The sequence below is a fragment of the Nicotiana tabacum genome, chromosome 3 (assembly GCF_000715075.1).
Source record: "Nicotiana tabacum cultivar K326 chromosome 3, ASM71507v2, whole genome shotgun sequence".
NCBI lineage: Eukaryota > Viridiplantae > Streptophyta > Magnoliopsida > Solanales > Solanaceae > Nicotiana > Nicotiana tabacum.
Window position 1 is genome coordinate 133,078,549 of NC_134082.1, and position 21,342 is coordinate 133,099,890.

The 21,342-nt window shown below is 39.7% G+C and overlaps 1 long non-coding RNA gene across 1 annotated transcript; it reads right to left on the reverse strand.

Moving 5' to 3' along the window:
- Positions 1–15,846: 15,846 nt before the first annotated feature.
- On the reverse strand, positions 15,847–19,895 carry LOC107809611 (uncharacterized). The gene is made up of 2 exons (XR_001653449.2): positions 18,417–19,895; positions 15,847–16,092 (listed from the first exon to the last, which is right to left on the reverse strand). It is a non-coding gene; the product is annotated as an uncharacterized LOC107809611 (long non-coding RNA).
- Between the last annotated feature and the right edge of the window lie 1,447 nt (positions 19,896–21,342).

Genomic DNA, 21,342 nt, shown 5'->3' on the forward strand with positions numbered 1-21,342 from the left:
CGTGTGTATCAAATCCTATAGCAACGCTTTAATGAGTGGTTGTGCTCTTCTTATTTACTACACTTAAATTCGGAAAGGCTTATTTGCGGAAAACTAGTCGATCAGCGGTGCAGTCGACAATTCTGTGCCTTCCCCCTTAAGTTGTCCGCTTGAGGATACCAGTCTAAAACCTCATAGAAACCTTACTCTAGTTAAAATTGTGCATGCATCATGGCCAAACCTAGTCAGATCGGTTATGTTGTCCGCATAATGATCCTTTAAGATAAGCCTTATCCCAAAGTCCATCGGGTTTTCCATAATCCCAATGGACACAACCACGTTCTGTGCATTAATTTAGAGAACTAAATACCATATATTAATCATGAATGTATAAATAGTCGAGTCCGGTGGGGGTAAGGTCTAACCCTTTAGTTTTGTAGAAAATGAGGCACGAGGTCCCTAGATTCGATATGGTTAGCAACATCCCACCATTGCTGCTAGATTGGTAGGAAGATCTTTCCTCAAGTGACAAAAAACATGTGAAAAAGTACCTGGGTAACCTGCCCTCCTTACTGGATATTGAGCCAAACAACAAATTGATTGAAGCTGACACTATATTCTAGGATAGTAAAAGAGCTATGTTTCATTTCGGTGACATAAAAATGACACCGCTTCTAGAGAAAATAGGAGGACTTGCAGGATTGACTTGCGATAGTCCTGGGCTATTGGTACCAGAAAACCGTGCGGGCAGGGGATTTTTGAAGATGATGGGGCTGAAGAAGAATGTTGACCTAGTGTGCTTGAAGGATTCCTACATACCTTTTGAATATATGTACAAGAGGTATGGCCATAGCAAGTGTTTCCGCACTTACCATGATGAGATCTCCCTCACTTCTCTAGGTCATATCCACCGCAAAATGTTTGTATTCATTGTATGATATCTAGGCCTAATAGTGTTCCCAATGAAAAAGGGAAGAATCCACTCTATGTTGGCCATGGTCGCTAAGACTCTGATGGAAGGGATTAATGGACAGACATATACCATAGTCCCCATGATCATAGCCACATCTACAAGGCTCTGGAGCGCTGTCAAAGAGGGGTCAAGCATTTCGAGGGTTGTAATTTGTTACTGCAGTTACGGTTGCTGGAGCATTTCCAAAAAGGTCGCTATCGTCAAGAATTTTTGCGAAGGGCTTGGAATGACCATATTGTCTTCCATCACCCTAAGTAGATGACTTACATTCCAGACAGATTTACTCAACCAGAAAGTGCCAAAGGGTGGGTAGAATCTTCGATAATCTGACCAAGGAACAGGTGCAGCGGATGTTTGAATGGTTCCCAACAGACGAGTTTATTATCAGATCCAGGGATGCTCCGCACTTGGTGTTGAGAAGGATATACCCGTATGTCCCTATGCGAGTTGTAAGTCAAGCAGGCAGAAAACAGGTTGTACCAAGGGTTGTTAAGATGAGTCATTTCAGGGCAGACTTTCAAGATGACGACATCCCTTACAAGTGTCAAGCTCAGCACATGTGGCACTGCAAAATCATTGTGGAGAAAAGCATCGTTGAGCCAGAAAGGTATCACGCAGGGTGCGATCCTCTCTATTCTGCATGGTTGGAAGACAATCTGAAAGGAATGGTGACACTAGGGACCGGTCGAGGAAACAGGATCATAGATGAGGAAGCTGAAACTCAAGTCAAATATAACAGGCTGTGCAAGAGGGTCCACGACTCTGAGAATGAGCACCAGAAAATACATGAGAGAAATGTGAGGTTGATCGAGGAATGGAAAGAGATGGCAATCACCTCCAATAGGAAACTGGAATACCTAGAGTGAGGAATAGTGGAGCTGGAAGGCAATGTCATAAAGAGAATTGAAAATTGCCAGAATGCTGAAGGAGCTGAAGGAGGACATCTGGCCAGAGCCTACTTGCTGCTGGGACTGCGCGAGCTGGGGGATCTATGTGATGGATTCCAGAAGATCGAGTCTGGGAAAGGTCCTTCTGGGACCAAATAGGCTAGATTTACTTGCTTTTCCTAAAATGTAATAAGGCCAAGTCCCAAGTAGTGACTTAACTTATTATTATCTTAGTGTCGTTTTGGGATTCGTCTATTTTTATATTATGAAATGAAGCAGTTGTTAGCATTAAAAGTTCTCCAAGTTTATTTGTCGTTAGGCCTACCTCGAGCACAACGATGTTCCCAAAATAAGACACGAGTTTACACTTTGCAATATGTGTTTAAATACTGCCAACGTTTCAGAATCCTCACTAACTTGTTACCTTTTTGTTTTTGCTTATTTGTATTATTATTCTCATCCCCTTAGGTTGGTTCACTCATATTGGCCTCGTCATCATATCATACCAGATCTAGAGGCCCTTCACCTCCTCCTCCTCCAAGCAACACAAAATGCAAAGGAAAGATAAATATGGATGACCTAAGTGGAATCCAAAAGGAAAATATTGAGAATGCACATACTTCAGATAGTACTCCGACCCCGAATGATCTGGTTTTGAGACTGGAACAAAAGATACTAGAACTACATGGAGAACTTGAGCAGGTCCGCAATTTGGCAAACCTGTCACTCACTCTCAATGTCCCTGAAATCCACCAACAAAACACAAAGAACCCAATACCTCCTCAGAACGCACAAAACCAACAACCACAAAATCCTACCGCACCAAATCAATACGCAACTCCACCCCAAAATATCAATTCGCTGCCAATACCAACTCCACCACAACATCATCATCAACCAATTCAGTACCCACCAACCACCACTTACCATACTCCCCAAAACACATAAACCATTCCTGATCCCCAAAACTCCACCAACGACCATCACTATACCTAAGTTCCTGGCACCCATCAGAGCAACTCCCTATACGTGGAAACTATACCTCATTCTACCCAACCAACCTCCTATGCACCGGAAAGTTCCAAAAAGGACCTGCTCATTAAGAACATGACTGAAGAACTCAAGAAGCTAATGAGTCGAGTTCAAGGTGTTGAAGGTGACAGAGGAATAGAGGGTTTAAACTATGAAGATCTGTGCATACAGCCGGATGTCGAACTGCCAGAGGGGTACAAATCTCCCAAGTTCGAAATGTTCGATGGTACAGGTGATCCTAGGATTCATCTAAGGACCTATTGTGACAAGCTTGTCGGGGTCGGGAAAGATGAAAAGATCCGGATGAAGCTCTTTGTGAGAAGACTTACTGGGGATGCTTTGTCTTGGTATATCTGGAAAAATCCCAAGAAATGGTCCAATTGGGTAAGCATGGCATCGGACTTCATAGACCGGTTCAGGTTCAACACAGAGAATGCACCAGATGTCTTCTATATTCAGAATCTTAAGAAGAAACCTACTGAGACTTTCCGTGAGTACGTTACTCGTTTGAGGTCGGAAGCAGCTAAGGTCAGGGCCGCTTTGGACGAAGAACAGATGAATAAATTCTTCATCAGGGCACATGATCCACAATATTATGAGAGACTGATGGTCATAGAAAATCACAAATTTTCTGATATCATCAAGCTTGGGGAAAGGATCGAGTAAGGAATCAAGAGCAGGATGGATACGAATTTTGAGGAACTGCATGCCACAAATAAGGCACTATAATCAGGTGACACATCAAAGAAGAGAGATGTTGGGACAGTAATGGTGGCTCAGGGCCCAAAATCTTCACTTACATATCAAACACCTCCTCCCATATACCAAACACCTCCACCCACATATCAAACATCCCCACCCACATACCAAGCATCACCGCCTACATATCAGCCCCCATCTCCCAGATATTCCTAGCCAGCCACTGTCCATCACACCTATAATTCCCAACCATCTCACTTCCAATCAGCACCAGCTCGCTAAAATTATCCAAGACCAAGACCCAACTTCGACCGCAAGCCACCTAGAAAATACACCGCCATTGTTGAGCCCATCGACCAACTGTATGAAAGGTTGAAAGCTACAGGTTACGTCACTCATGTTCCCGCTGTGGCACTAGAAAATCCATCCCAATGGGTCAATCGGAACAAAACTTATTCATACCATTCTAATATAAAAGGGTACACCACTGCTGAGTGCCGAACATTGAATGATAAGATCCATATGCTCATTGACAACAAGGTCATACAAGCAAAGGAAGTTGCACTTAATGTCTGCAACAATCCCCTCCCTGATCACAGAGGTGATGGTGTACATGTTATAGAAACCAATGAGGAATGGGACCCTGAGGGGTCAATCGGGCTTATTTGAGTAGGCGATGACTTTAAGGTTGCAGTCACACTTACTCCTATTGTGGTTCAAATTCAGGCATCTGTTGATGTTGAGGTAAAGGCATTAGTTCCATTCGAAGTAAAAGTGGCTCCGCCCATAGTCGCCTCCACTCCATTTGAAGTAGAGGTGGTCACACCTTTTACTGTGATGGTGTCAACCACACCCCCATTCAACTCAAAAGCAATACCCTGGGATTATGTTGTCGAGGCTCGGCGAAAAGGGAAGACTAAGATAGAGGAATCTGACACTGCACAAGGGATGACTAGAACTAGAAGAGTCTATACACCTGAACACCTGGGAGGTTCAGGTAAGGAGGCCACTACTAGGTAGCCTATCATTGAGACCGGGCCAGATGATCTATGAAGGAAAGTACAGGCAAAAGAATACTTTGTTGTTGACCATCTGAACAAAGTCCCTACTCAGATATCTATCCTGTCACTATTACAGAATTCAGAGGTACACAAGAATGCACTGATGAAAGTACTGCACGACGCTTATGTACCCAATAACATCATTGGTGGAGAAATGGCTAACATGGTCAGTCAAGTGCTGGAGAGCCATAAGATTATCTTCCACAAAGATGAGCTACCGCCCGAAGGTTTGAATCACAATCGGGCGTTGCATATTACAGTGCAATTTGAAGACAAGTTCATTGCCAGGGTCCTGGTTGATAGATGTTCGAGCCTAAATATTTTTCCATTGGATACTCTGAAGAGATTGGACAAAGGTCTCCACGAGATACGAGTAGGAAGCATGAATGTGAAGGCTTTAGATGGGTCCTAGAGGGCCACGATCGGGGAAATCAACCTTTGCTTGCAGATAGGGCCAACTTGGTTCGATGTTGAATTCCAAGTGCTTGACATACCAGCCTCATACAATCTTCTGTTGGGACGACCATGGATCCATGTTGCTGGAGCCGTGCCTTCCACACTATATCAAGCCGTGAAATTCGAATGGAACCATCACGAGGTAATCATCCACGGAGATGAGAGTAACCCCATCTACACCAGTCAAACCATCCCAGCCATTGGACATAGTAGAAGGCTAGGAGGGGAAACCTATCATCACATTGAACGGGTCAATGCCGTCGAGAAGGATAAGTGGTAGAGTAACAAAATAGAAAGCATACTAGAATGGTACAGCTATGAACCCGGCAAAGGATTGGGAAAGAACCTCCAAGGCATCACCAAACCAATACAGCTGAAAAATCATGGTACCACTTTTGGGCTCGGATACCAATTGTCACACCTCCTTTTTCCTACCTCCGGAAGGGGTATAAGGGAGTTTTTTCCAATTTAAGTGACAATCGAAATGAGATTATTTTATTTAAAATTGAAAGTCGCCACTTGGAAAAATTTATGGTGTCCCAAGTCACCGGTTTAAAATCCCAAATCGAGGAAGTTTGACTCTGTTTTACAGTCCGCAAACATAGACATCCGGGTAAGGAATTTTGTTAATCTGGGAGAAGGTGTTAGGCATTCCTGGGTTCCGTGGTTCTAGCATGGTCGCTCAACTATTATTATTGGCCTAATTACTTGATTTTTATATTTTTTAAAACCTATGTGCATTTTATTCCTTTTAACCGCTTTTAATATTTTTTAGGAAAATTTAAGGTTGTTTAAAATACATCGTAACCACTCTACATGAAATGCACCCGTGGTTCACGACATGTTCTATTTAACCTTGTTGGAAATTAGAACCGATGTACACCCAGATTTTAGTAATAGCCGTGATAATTATAATTAACGTACCTAAAGCAAACTAGGATGTTCATGAATTACTTAATTAATTTCTTAAGAGTTATAAATCATTATGAAACCAAGCATTATCGAGATACAAAATTGGGAAAAAATTTCAGCACTTAACAAATGACTTGTGAAAAGTGAGTTTCTAGAACCCAAATCCACCAAATCGAATGGGGCCTCTTTCACAGACCCAAATATAGCAGAAACGTCAATTTTTGCCCCAACAACACAACCCTTTTCCTCCAATATAGGGTTTTCCATTTAAGTATAAGAACTGAACCAATTCACAGTAACATTAGCACTAGATATTTCAGAAAATCCCATTATAAGGTCAAAAATAATAATAATACTAATAATGATAGAGAGTAGTATAAGGAAAAAGAAAGGCAGCAATAGAAGGCAAAGGAGGAGAGTAGTTGATGAAGTTATCAAAAAAAGAGTAAAATGCAACAAAGTACTGATAAAAAGAAACTAACCAACGGTCAGATTATATCTCAAACAACCGATCATCAAATATATAGCCAAAAAAACCTCCAGTTCCTTCTAATCACGTAAAAAAAAGCTCGAAACATGACTTCAAATAAGAAATAGAGATCCATTCATCACTAAATATAACTAAGTATAAAGGGGCTCTTTTGAGTTTACCTCTTGAGTAAGCAAAGCAATAAATAGAAGCCAAATAGAAGCTGAAATCGAACAGAAAATGCTGCAGCGCCGTAACCTCGCCGGAATCTCGAACGAAACTGAACAACGACTTCAAATCGCTTCCAATATCTCATCTCCAAACAACTCTCCAAACGAGCTTCAAAAATGGAATCTATGACTTTGAAATTGTTATGGTGTACGTTCACTGGTTTCAACGATGGTCATCGGAACGTCACTTCTCATCAAAACAGGAGCTGCAAGCTTGCTAATTTCCGGTGAGTTTTATCGCATCAGTGAGAGGAGTGAAAGAGAGAGCAAGGTGAGGGAGAGAGAAACGGGAACGAGGTGAGAACGACAGTCGCCGGTGGAGCTGGTTATGGAGATGGCAGAAGAGGCTGGTTGTTGTGGTGGCTGGTCGTTTTGAGAGGAGAGGTGCCGGCGGCGTTGGGCTGCTATGGAGGGGCTGCTGTCGAAAGAGACGAGTTCAAGGGGGGTCGTTCTTTAGTTCTTGCGGCTGTTTTTCTGAAAGTTTTCTAGGGTTGTTTTGTTGCTTCTATTCATGGAGAAGATGAATCTTAGCTTCCAAAAATAGAAATAGCCGATCTTAGCTTTGTGCGTATAGGTCTGTTTAGGTGTTAGCTCTAATGGAGAAGATGAGCTAATGGTCTACTGTGTATTCCCCATTCTGAAAACGGCCGGTCTTAGCTTAGTCTTAGGTCTATCTTTTCTTCTTTTTTTTTTTGTATTTTTCTCTTGATTTCTGAAGCAAAAAATGGCGGATTGTTTATGTGTAGAGTCTAGGTCTTAGGTCATTAGGGTGTAGGTCCTTTTATAGTCCAAGTCTAGGGTTTTAGGGGTATTGGGATTGGAAATTATGGGCTAGAGATTTATGGGCTAGGTCCGAAAATCAGTACTAAAAAAGGTTGTTTGAGCCCAAATTTATTCTTTCTCCGCGAACGAGATTAAAATACGACCTCATTTATTAATTGGTCCTACTTAAGTAAAATAACTGTTAAAATAAGGCTGACCGTTAACACATAACTATTTTTGATATTTTCCAAGATTAAAAATGACTACAAAATATTAATGAAACTATTTTTTTTAATTTTCAAGAGTCAAAATTAGTTGAAATAGCAATATTAGGCCTAAATTAAATATTTACATGCTAAATATAAAAAATCTTGTGGAGGGTCAAAAATCAGATGTCTACAGTTGCCCCTCTTTGATTAGAAACACGAAGAGTTTTCAGACAAAGAACGACTAGACAGATTTTTTGACCCGACCCTTATTTAATGAGACTAGAAGCTAAAAGAAAGGAGAATTTGACCGAGCCCCGGTATCTGAGCTGCCTACATATCCTTGTCTATAAAAGAATTAGGCCACGTGTAGTTCAAAAGTAAGTGAGATGATGAAGTATACCGAGGTGGAGAGCCGATCGAGGTACCATTCCGTCGAGGTTCCGGTCCGCAGTCCTGTTATAACATCAAAATGAAAAAATGAAAAAAGACTAACTAAGCCTGTTAACTATGAGTTACAAGATTCCTATCTATAACTCTTCTGAAGCTTGATCTTGAGTCTTGAATGGTTTTTCATGCAGACTTTGGATTTGAACCTTGATGCTTGCTAGTTGCAGGTGCTAGTTCATTCTTCTTCAGCTTTTCAGACCAAAACCGGACATACCATGCTTGTGACTTCAGTCATGTCTTGAGCGGCTCACATCTTTCATCAACTTCTGTATTTGGATTCACTTCTTGCCTTTCTTTTTTATATTCTAGGTTGTGACTAACTTTCGTTGATCATCTCAGACTGTTGACTCACATTCTTGTCGTGAGCTTCTTTTGTTGCTGACTTGAATTGCATTCTAAAGTGAATTCTCTTATTCTCCAGGTAGGTTGATTGCCAATATTCGAACTATCTTCCTTTGAACATTGTTGCTTTCCCTTGTTCTCCAGTTGGGTGCCTGATTGCCAAAACATGAATTGTATTCCCTTGCTCTCCAGGTGGGCGCCTGATTGCCAAAACTTCAACTGTATTCCCTGGCTCTCTAGGTAGGTGCCTGATTGCCAAAACTTTAACCGTCTTCATTTGAAAATTGTTGCTTTCCCTTTGTTCTCCAGGTGGGTGCCTAATTTCCAACACTTGCACTGCTTTTCCCTTAAAACTTGACTCATTTTCCTTTGTTCTCCGGGTGGGCTCCTGATTACCGACACTTAAACTGCTTTTCCCTTTGTTCTCCAGGTGGGGTCCTGATTACCGACACTTGAATTGCTTTTGCTTTGTTCTCCAGGTGGGCTCCTGATTACCGATACTTGAATTGCTCTCCCTTTGTTCTCCAGGTGGGCTCCTGATTACCAATTCTTGAATTGCTTCTCCCTTTGTTCTCCAGGTGGGCTCCTGATTTCCAACACTTGAATTGCTTCTCCCTTTATTCTCCAGGTGCGCTCCTGATTTCCAATACTTAAACTGCTTTTCCCTTTGTTCTCCAGGTGGGGTCCTGATTACCGTCACTTGAATTGCTTTTCCTTTGTTCTCCAGGTGGGCTCCTGATTTCCAACACTTGAATTGTTTCTCCCTTTGTTCTCCAGGTGGGCTCCTAATTACCGATACTTGAATTGCTCCTCCCTTTGTTCTCCAGGTGGGCTCCTGATTTTCAACACTTGAATTGCTTCTCCCTTTGTTCTCCGGGTGGGCTCCTGATTTCCAACACTTGAATTGCTTCTCCCTTTGTTCTCCAGGTGGGCTCCTGATTTCCGACACTTGGATTGTTTTCCCTTTGTTCTCCAAGTGGGCTCCTGATTACCAACATTTGAATTGCTTTCCCTTTGTTCTCCAGATGAACTCCTGATTTCCAACACTTGAACTGTTTTCCCTTTGTTCTCTAGGTGGGATCCTGATTTCCAACACTTGAATTACTTTTCCCTTTGTTCTCCAGGTGGCCTCTTGATTTCCGACACTTGAATTGCTTCTCCCTTTGTTCTCCAGGTGGGCTCTTGATTTCTGACACTTGAATTGTTTTCCCTTTGTTCTCCAGGTGGGCTCCTGATTTCCAACACTTGAACTGCTTTCCATTTGTTCTCCTGGTGGGCTCCTGATTTCCGACACTTGAATTGCTTTTTCCTTTGTTCTCCAGGTGGGCTCCTGATTTTCAACACTTGAACCGTATTCCCTTGCTCTTCAGGTGAGTGCCTGATTTCCTACTCGAACTGATTCCTCTGAAACTGCTGCTTTCTCTTTGTTCTCTAGGTGGGTGTCTGATTGCTGAAACTTGCTTTGTCCTTTTCTTTAAACTACTTTTCCTTTGAACTGTCCTCCTTTGTTCCTGATTGCTTGACCCCGAACTACTTTCTATTCTTGAAACTCATGTTGTTCTCCCTTGCTCTCTAGGTGGGCACTTGATTTCAACAAAATAGACAAAACAAAGAAAATTTCCTACCCCAGTTTGGTAGTTGGGCACATCAGTGAGTGTTAATTGAACCATGTTACCAAATATCCCTAAGAATTTGAAACCACTTAATCTTATAATGCTAGGTCTTGTTACTCATGAATGTTTTGAATTTTAACTAGGTCCCATTATCCAGAAGGGTCCTGAGAACTTCAAATTAAATCTCATTATCCAGGCTGGTCCTGAATTTATTTTTAAAAAAAAAAAATTAAATCCCATTATCCAGGAGAGTCCTGAGAAGTTTAGAATGAACTTACCTGAGCCATGCTCTCTTCCTGGAGGATCTCTGCAGAAAGAACATAATTCCTTGCCCCTGAAGCATGCTTTTCCTCATGGAGGGTTCCTACAGATCGAACAAATTTTCCTTTCCCCTTCTCAAACCGCCTTTGTGCTGACAAAATTTGGGCATGACACTTGAAAAAATTCAAACTTCCAAGCTTTCATTTGGACACAATTTTCGTCCCTGTTTCAAACAAAGAAAACTTGTGAGTTTATAAATATGGTGGTTGGTTTGTGGCCTTGACTTTGAGGGCGATTGCTCTTTCACTTCCCATGATAACTTTGGTTTCAACTCGAAAGACCTTGCTTGTTCATTGACTAACCACTTTCTCTGTCACCCTTATCCCAAGAGATACCTCTGATTCGTTCAAACCCAAACCCTCTATCTGTTGCATTGTGCTCATGCATTGATATAGACTGAGCCTTTGCATTTCACATGAATCCCAAAGCACATCAATTGCCATGCACTTAGTGCACATGTTATTCTTTCCTGACTTAAACACTGGCCTTGGCCTTGAGGACTATTGCTCCTTCACTTGTCATGATAACTTTGATTTCCGCTTGGAAGACCTTGCTTGTCATTGGTTAACCACTTTCTCTGTCAATTTTATCACAGAAAATACCTTTGATCCGTTCACCCAACATCCTCTATCTGTTGCATTGTTCATGAATTGACATATACCAAACCTTTGTATTTCACATGAATTCCAAAGCATGTTGATTGTTACCAACTTAGTGTGCACATTGTTCTTTCCTGACTTACGCCACTTTGATGTGCTAGCAAGATCCCATTTTGTGCAATTGGAAAGTTGTTGGCAAATTTTGAAGTCATTTCTCACTTGTTCTAACCAAACAGACTCAGGAAGAGGAAGTAAACGAGACAAAAGGAACAGAGTAAAGGACAATGGAAAGGGATGATTCCTAACAAGAAAACTACAAAGTAGAAACTTATCAGATGTGGATATCAACTCTAATGACCATGACATGCACCTATGGTCTAATCTGTCAAGCAAGTCTGATATTCAACTCTTGTTATACCCCCTAAATCGTGAAACTGGGCTTCAATACTCTGATTATCCAATCTAATTCACAATCCTTATTCGACTTGTAGTGCTCGAAGGGTTTTCACCATCAAGCCTCTCTCATTTTGTTCTTTTTCTCAACTCACCATCGCCTTATGGTGCCTGTGAAGGTTTTCACCAATAAGACTCTCATTTTGTTCTTTTCTTCTTATTTCCTCTGATTCTGTAGATGACAAGGCATTAACCATGGTAAAAACATCATATACTCTTGATATGTCTAAACTCAGCACTTTCAAAGATTATCTGGGAGGTCTTTTTTGGACTATAATGTGGTTTTTGGACAGGGTTAGAAAGAAAGGATAAAGGCTCAAAATAAATAAGACAACACGGTTAATTTATTTACAACTCTTGGAATCTAAAACTTTGCCCCAATTTCTAAAACAAGGGAATTTGATTCTTCTTTTATTTTTCTTTTGATGGAGTTACTAAGAAAGACTGCCCCACTCTCGACTTCGTGGGATTATGAAATATCTTATTTGGTATGACTGAACCGTAAGGCTACCTATGTATCTTGTGGTGACAAGAATCAGGTCAAACGTAATTCACACGACTACCTTTTGTTACTATTTTCCTTTTTTTCTTTTTCATTTTCCTTCATTTTTTCTTTTTTCATTTTTTTTTCCTTTTTTTCTTTATCTCTATTTTTCTCTTCTCTTTTTTTGAATTTTCCTTTTGGAATGAACTTTCTAAAATAAACCTATGGGGACATGAACTTTTTTTTTCGTATGACTCTAACTTGATTACAAAAGAGGGGAGGTCAAGAAAATCAGCATAAGCTCAAAAGGGGTACCGAATGGTATAAAGTGTTTGGGTAGCTGAAATAGGGCCTCCCAATCCCTGAAAATGCCAAGTAAAACACATGCAACTTGAAATAAAAATAGAAGATCATGCACAATATTTCTTTTGCAGCTTCGGCATTGATATTACTAATATGTCTTCCACTTTTCTTTAGTGCCTTGTCAAGTACAGAACCCTCATTGGGTGATTCCCTTTTCACAATGGATATCCTCCGTCAATTCGGAGAAAACTTCCTTGACTTTATTTTGTAACTTGAGATGCATTTGGACTCAAAGTTGCTTGCTTTAAATCATCCGGGATTCACTCTCCTTTAACGAATTCTTGCCACCCTATTTAACTTTCCAAATTATCTGCCCCAGTTTCACATTGTTCGGGCTTCAAATGATCTCAAAATGTTCAAATCTGTACTTATTTCCCTCAAGTGTCCCTACCATCTTCAAAATTATTTCATTGCTCCATGATTAAACTAACTTTTGAAACCAGACCTAGAATTATGTGTGCATGTCATATCACTAGAGCCAGCATAAAAAAGAACTATAAAAAGAAAAGAGAGCTAAACAAAAATGACTAGAAATAACAAAAAACAAAAAATTGCATTAGACAGACGGTGAGAGGGTTTGAACAACAATACAAGCAAAATAAACTAGGGATACAACCCTGGAACAAACCTATATAACACTAAATGAGTTAATATGACTAAAGGAACTAGGCAAAGTAAAAGGATAGAAGGGTTTGAGTCACAAGACAATATCCGAATTACAACCCTGAAATAACATGGACAACAGAAATGATAACAAAATGAACCACCAAGACTCCTCCCCGAGTAACCAAGAAAGGAGATTCTTTCCAATTGCCAAGCTCGGCATATTAGCCACTGAGTTCCACATCAATATTACCAAGACCATTCCAATTTCAATATCATTAACTTCACCAAGTGACTCATTTGACCAACCCTTCATCATTGCCAACTATCCCAACAATCTGTGCATTGTCATGTACCTGTAGAGGATTACATGTGACACTTGGTGTATTACTGCCTTGGACCGCAATTATTCCTCCTTGAATCATTCTTTCTATTTCCCTTTTCAAAGCACGACAATCTTCAACATTGTGTCCCTGGGCATTGGAATGGTATTCACACCTTTTAGTAGGGTCAAAGCTTCTCGCACGTGGGTCTATATAATTTAGAGGAATAGGTGCAATCATGTCATAATGCTTTAATATCTCAAACAAACTTGCATAGGACTCTCCTATTGGTGTAAAATTATCTTTCAGCCTTTGTTCCCTTTTACACCCTTGGCTTGAATGTGGGTTGTAGGGCACTTGAAAATTTTGTGAAGGCTAGTGAAGTTTTTGCGGTGCTCGTGCTCGCCTGTTGGAGTGACCTAGTGGTTGGACAGATGGTCGGATGTGGTTCGAAGGATAATACTGGGGTGAATTATGTGGAGTTTGGGGATATTCATAGGGTCAGTATTGAGGCTGAAAGCGTTTAGCAGGAATGCCCACTGAATCCCGTCGTTGGCGGGGCTCAGCAACATCTTTTCTATCATTGGGAGGCCTGTCCCGAGAAACTTATTCGTTCCATCTGAACCAAAATTCCCTATAACTTTCCATGGGTTTCTTTTCCATCTGAGATAGGGAGGAGCAATCTGGGACACTGTCTATATTGTACTGATAGTGTCGCACAAAATCTTGAGCCATGTCATCCTATGTTTGTCACTTACCGACATCTTGGTGAGTATTCCATTCCAAGGTTGCCTCAGTCAGACTCTCACTGAAGTATGCCATCAGAAACTCATCTTTCCCACCAACACTTCTCATTCTACTTCAATAACCCTTCAGATGGGCTACTGGGTCTCTATGCCCATCATACAAATTAAACTTTGACATCTTAAACCCTTTCAGCTTTCTGGATATCTCATCTTGCTCTACTGCTTAGCAGGTTTGCAGTCTCACCGGGAGGCTCAAAATGAGGAGCGTAAGAGTATGGCCCGAGACCTTAAAAATTGGTTCTAGAGAATAGTGTTGGGCATCGGGGATTTTAAACACAGTCTCGCTAGAGGATCGAGGAGAGGTAGCAGGTGAATGATCTACAAAAACATGAGTGACCAAAGGAGCGGAATATGAGGTGGTTTTGGGGGGTAGAGTGTGAAAAGGTTGTGAGGAGATATCCTGGACTTGTGACAGTGGTGGAATGGTGACAAGGCTTGGTGGAGGGCGCCCACTAATCCAGGCTTGGTATATTTTGGCCATCTGTCCTTCAAACCTTAAGACCTCTTCTCTCATCTCAGATTCTGATTCAACAATTCCCTTAGACGGATCAATGACCCTTGTGTCCCATTCTTTGCTAGCCATGACTACTTTGCTCTTTGACCTTGTGTTGTATGGATGATTTACTTAAGAACCACAAACCAACCACCCTTCTGCTCAACGAAGATAACAAAAAGAACAAAATGGGGTCATCCTGTCAGCGTTAGGGCATTTAACATAGGATAATCTCATATTATGTGCAATGCACCTAGTAGCAATTAACGGCTCTAGAATGACTTCTAGGGTCACAAGGTCACTTGGCATCATCCCAATTTTGTTCATTTCAATCTTCTCTTTTCTTTTCTGTTCTCGCACTTCTTGGCTTATTCATTTTCTTTCCTCTCTTTTTTTCTAATTATCACACTTTTATTTCCTCTCATTTCTCACGTCCCACAACTTCATCCTTTTTTCTCTTTTTTCTCTCCTTTTCTATTTCTTTTAATAAATTAAAAAAATGATTCGATCGAACCCTATGTAGGTTGTCTGCGTATCATGACGCCACATGAATCAGATCTTTGCGTAGTTTGGAAAGATTGGGAATAAAGTAAACTAACTAACGTTCTCATTTCCTTTTCCTTTTTTTTCTTACCTTAAAGACGACTCTGATGAGAAAAGAGAAATAAAAGAAGCAAATCTCCTTTTTTTTGAATTTTCTAGACTTAATGTTCTATAACATATTCTAAACTCAAACTTAACGATCATACATTTTTTTTATTTTTTTTTCTTTTTGAAACAAACACTCTACGGGAAATTATTAAGGAAAAGAAATCGTAGAAGAGAAAAAAAAATTTGATTTTGTTTTTTTAGGAGAGAAATCAAAAGAATAAACCGGAGAAAAATATTTGATATCCCTGAAGAAAGATTTCGAAATGAAAAATGAACAAGATAAAAAATATTTTTGGATTTCAGTTTGATTACCTAAGGAAGAAACTTTAAAGACAAACAAAAGATAAAGTATATTTTTTTTCTTCTATGTACAATGTCCTGAAGTTATAGTAAAATAAAAAAAATTATTTTTCATTAATTTCCCAAAGAAGAACCTCAGAAGAAAATCTTTTTGGATTTTTTGGAATTAATACCTTAAAAGAAAACTCTTTAAAGAGGTACTAAAAGAAAATTCTCTTTTTTTTTTTTGAATTTTTAGTCTAATATACTAAAGGAAATATAAAAATAATTTTTATTTTAAGTTTTAGATATTAACTGCCTAAAGGAAAAAATCACCTCAAAAGAATTTTTTTTTTTATTTCTAAAATTAGTATTCTAAAGAAAACTTCTAACAGAAATATAAAATGCAAAACCTCTTTTTTTTTATTTTTGAGTTACAACACACTTTTTCAAACCCAAAGTAGAAAGTACAATAATATAAGACTCAACATTACTGTACAAAACTAGAAAGTAAAAAATGACATAAAATGAAAAACAGACTCAAAACATAAAAAAAAATCTCCTTAAGCAACCCTTGAATGAGTGATCCTGATTGGATGGTCCTGGGGCGTCTGCCATACTCAAACTCTGGTAAATAGACTCACACCTGTATGAGAAAACTCAAACCAACACTATGTGAGACAATAACATTCCCTACTAGACACATGCAAGACATGGTTGTTACTATTTTTTTAAAATTGACCTATATGGCTAAAAATGCAAGATTTGGCTAAGAACCCCGCGAAGCCAAGAACCTAAACTCACTAGAAAGACCGGACCCTATGTGGGTTGCCTACGTATCACGACCTGAAAGATAAGAATCGGGTATGCGTAGTTCGGGCAGATTGGATACGGGCGAGAATTAAAAAAACAACTAATTTAGAGAAAATATTATTTTTGTCTTTTTTTTTCTTGAAAAATGATGAAACATGTAAACTCTTTTTGGATTTTCTTTTTCCTTTTTTTGATTTTCTGATTTTCGGAAAATGATGAAAAAGTGCAAAATCATTTTTGAATTTTTCATTTTCATTTTTTTTGTTTTTTTTCTCTTGAAAAGTGTGAAAAAAAATTATAACTGGGCCCCACTTGCTTCATTTTCATACTTCACCCTCTCTTTTTTTCCTTCTACTTTTTTTTCTTTTTCATTTACCCTCAACTATCATTGGTCCGCCAAATGACCCTTTTTACATGTAGCACGTAGGATGCATCAAGATGGTCTGTTATTTTGGGTACACCTGTCCTAGACGGACCCAACCCCTGTGTTGAGTCCCCAAAGTCAAATGCACGTGATGCAACAAACGTTCCTACTAGGGATTCGGCATGAGGCTATGTTATACTAAGTTTGAAAACCTGAGTTTATTTGTTCTAAACCTGGCTTACCCGAGCGGACAGTTCGAGCGAGGGGGCAGCATACTGGGAATACAGAAGCTTCACCGACTTTGCAACTTGTCCAAACCTCGTTCTAAAATTGGGATATGACTCTAATAGAAGAGAAGCTACACGAAGTGCACCCTTCTCAAATCATTTAGAAGACTCAGAGAGATGAGGGATTCGTAACAATTTATATACAGTTCAACAATATCAAAGCGGTAAAAAGTAACATTTAGCACATTAATCCCAAAAATGTGAATAAAACCAGATAATAAATAAAGCCAAATATAACAATTATTCTAAGCTCGAATTCTTAAATCCTGAACTAGAGATTCTGGGTTCGTGTCCCCAACAGAGTCGCCAGCGCTGTCATACCTCCTTTTTCCTACCGCTGAAAGGGGTATAAGGGAGTTTTTTTAATTTAAGTGACAATCGAAACGGGATTATTTTATTTAAAATTCAGAGTCACCGCTTGGGATAATTTATGGTGTCCCAAGTCACCGGTTTAAAATCCCGAATCGAGGAAGTTTGACTTTGTTTTACAGTCCGCGAACACAGAAATCCGGGTAAGGAATTTTGTTAACCCGGGAGAAGGTGTTAGGTATTCTCGGGTTTCGTTGTTCTAACACGGTCGCTCAACTATTATTATTGGCCTAATTACCTGATTTTTACATTTTTTAAAACCTATGTGCATTTTATTCCTTTTAACCGCTTTTAATATTTTTTAGGAAAATTCAAGGTTGTTTAAAACACATTGTAATCCACGCTACATGAAATGCACTCATGGTTCACGACACGTTTTATTTAACCTTGTTAAAAATTAGAACCGGGTCACATGAAATGTATACCCAGATTTTAGTAATAGTCGTGATAATTATAATTAATGCGCCTAAAGCAAATAACGACGTTCATGAATTACTTAATTAATTTCCTAAGAGTTATGAAATCATTATGAAACCAAGCATTATCGAGATACAAAATTGGAAAAAAATTTCAGCACTTAACAAATGACTTGTGAAAAGTGGGTTTCCAGAACCCAAATCCACCAAATCGAATGGGGCCTCTTTCACAGACCCAAATATAGCAGAAACGTCAATTTATGCCCCAAGAACACAACCCTTTTCCTCCAATATAGGGTTTTCCATTTAAGTACAAGAGCTGAACCAATTCACAGTAACAATAGCACTAAAGATTTCAGAAGATTCCATTATAAGGTCAATAATAATAATAATAATAATAATAATAATAATAATAATAATAATAATACGAATAATGATAGAGGGTAGTATAAGGAAAAAGAAAGGCAACAATGGAAGGTAAAGGAGGAGAGTAGTTGATGAAGTTATCAAAAAAAGAGTAAAATGTAACAAAGTACTGATAAAAAGAAACTAACCAATAGTCAGATTATATGTCAAACAACCGATCATCAAATATATAGCAAAAAAAACCCCAGTTCCTTCTAATCACGTCAAAAAGGATCAAAACATGACTTCAAATAAGAAACAGAGATCCATTCATCACTAAATATAACTAAGTACAAAGGGGCTCTTTTGAGTTTACCTCTTGAGTAAGCAAAGCAATAAGGAGAAGCCAAATAGAAGCTGAAATCAAATAGAAAACGCAGCAGTGCCGGAACCTCGCCGGAATCTCGAACGGAACTGAACGACGACTTCAAATTGCTTCCAACATCTCAGCTCCAAACAACTCTCCAAACGAGCTTCAAAAATGGAATCTATGGCTTTGAAACAGTTGTGGTGTGCGTTCGCCGGTTTCAATGATGGTCACCGGAAAGTCACTTCTCATCAAAACAGGAGCTGCAAGCTCGCTGACTTCCGGCGAGTTTCATCGCATCAGCGAGAGGAGTGAAAGAAAGAGCAAGGTGAGGGAGAGAGAAACAGGAACGAGGTGAGAACGACAGTCTCGCCGGTGGAGCTGGTTATGGAGATGGCAGAAGAGGCTGGTTGTTGTGGTGGCTAGTCGTTTTGAGAGGAGATGTGCCGGCGGCGTTGGGCTGCTATGGAGGGGCTGTTGTCGAAGGAGATGAGCTTAGGGGGGTCATTCTTTAGTTCTTGTGGCTGTTTTTCTGAAAGTTTTCTAGGGTTGTTTTTTTTGCTTCTCTTCATGGAGAAGATGAAGCTTAGCTTCCAAAAATAGAAACAGCCGATCTTAGCTTTATGCGTATAGGTCTGTTTAGGTATTATCTCTAATGGAGAAGATGAGCTAATGGTCTACTGTGTATTCCCCATTCAGAAAACGGTCGGTCTTAGCTTAGTCTTAGGTCTATCTTTTTTTTGTATTTTTCTCTTGATTTCTGAAGCAAAAATCGGCGGATTGTTATGTGTAGAGTCTAGGTCTTAGGTCATTAGGGTGTAGGTCCTTTTATAGTCCAAGTCTAGGGTTTTAGGGGTATTGGGCTTGGGAATTATGCGCTAGAGAATTATGGGCTAGGTCCGAAAATCAGGCCTAAAAATGGGTCGTTTGTGCCCAAATTTATTCTTTCTCTGCGAACAAGACTAAAATACAACCTCATTTATTAATTAGACCTACTTAAGTAAAATAACTGTTAAAACAAGACTGACCGTTAACACAAAACTATTTTTGATATTTTCCAAGATTAAAAATGACTACAAAATATTAATGAAACTATTTTTTTGTAATTTTCTAGAGTCAAAATTAGTTGAAATAGCGATATTAGGCCTAAATTAAATATTTACATGCTAAATATAAAAAATCTTGGGGAGGGTCAAAAATCACATGTCTACACCAATATACATGGAAAGAGTACAATGATTGGTTACCTCCATGGCATGGACCATATTACCCTCTTGAGCAGCCAGTGCCATGTTTGGAATAACCTTTTCACCACCTGATACGATATGGGGGACTGCAGAGGAAGAAGCACTAGCTGGGTTGAAGAATTTGTTCTTAGAAAATGAGGACATGGACTGCGGTGCCATAATTGAGGAGGAGGAGGAAGAAGGCCTCACTATTCAGACTGTGGCGAAGGGAGTTGTTCTCAGAAACTGGACCGCCACACCATCCCGAGCCCGCCAAGTCCCTAGGTAGCTTGGCAGAATTTACATCTATAGCCGTTCTAGGCATTTAAAATTTCTTGTAGTTTTGTTTTAATCTTTACTTGTTTCAAATAAATGCTCGATTCATCGAGTCATGCTTTGTCTAAATAATTTCTCAAGTTTTAATCAAATGCATTTGCTCTTTATTATTCACTACTATCTTTACACTTTTTCTTTCCACAGCGCTATTATTACTTTTCCTGATGAACCAGTGATTGTGACATGTAATGAGGTAACGCAACATGAGAACAGTGATTCAGAGGAAGAAGATGAGATACCTGAGGAAATTATCAGGGAGGTTGAAAATTTGAGAATAAGCCTAAGTCCAATCTGGACGAAACCGAAGCAGGAAATTTGGGGGACGTTGAGACCGTCAAGGAGACTTGCATCAGCATTCACTTGTCACCAACAGAGAAGGAAGAATACATTCGTTTCCTAAAAGAATATGAGGACATCTTCGCATGGTCATATGATGACATGACTGGTTTGAGCACTTTCATAGTAGCTCACAAGTTGCCTACTAATCCCATGTGTCCGCCAGTCAAGCATAAACTCGGAAAATTCAAACCAGACATAAGTCTAAAAATCAAGGAGGAAGTTACCAAGCATATCAAAGCCAAGGTTCTCAGGGTGGTTGAATATCTAACCTAGTTAGCTAACATCGTGCTAGTTCCAAAGAAAGACGGGAAGGTCAGGGTTATGTGTTGACTATCGGGATTTAAACAGAGCAAGTCCCAAGAATGACTTCCCACTGCCAAATATACACATTTTGATCAACAACTGCGCCAAGCATGAACTCCAAACCTTTTTGGATTGCTACGCGGGCTATCACCAGATTTGGATGGATGAAGAAGATGCAGAGAAGATAACTTTTATTACACCTTGGGGTGTATACTGTTACAAGATGATGTCATTCGGTCTGAAGAATGCTGGGGCCACTTACATGAGAGCCATGACAACCATCTTCCATTATATGATACACAAAGAAATATAGGTGTATGTGGACGATGTCATTATCAAGTCCAAGAGGGTCGCAGATCACATAGCAGACTTGAGGAAGTTCTTCGACAGGCTAAGGAGGTACAATTTGAAATTGAACTCCGCAAAGTGTGCATTCGGGGTTCCCATAGGGAAGTTATTGGGATTTATCGTCAGTCGTCGATGGATCGAACTAGATCTGACTAAAGTCAAAGCTATTCAGGAGTTACCACCACCTAAGAGCAAAGAGGACGTAATGAGATTCCTAGGGCATCTCAACTATATCAGTCGATTCATAGCACAGTCCACAGTCATATGTGAACCCATCTTTAAGATGCTGAGAAAGGATACTGAAACAAGCTGGACAGAGGATTGTCAGAAAGCTTTTGATAAAATTAAGGAGTACCTGTCCACACCACCAGTTTTGGTCCAGC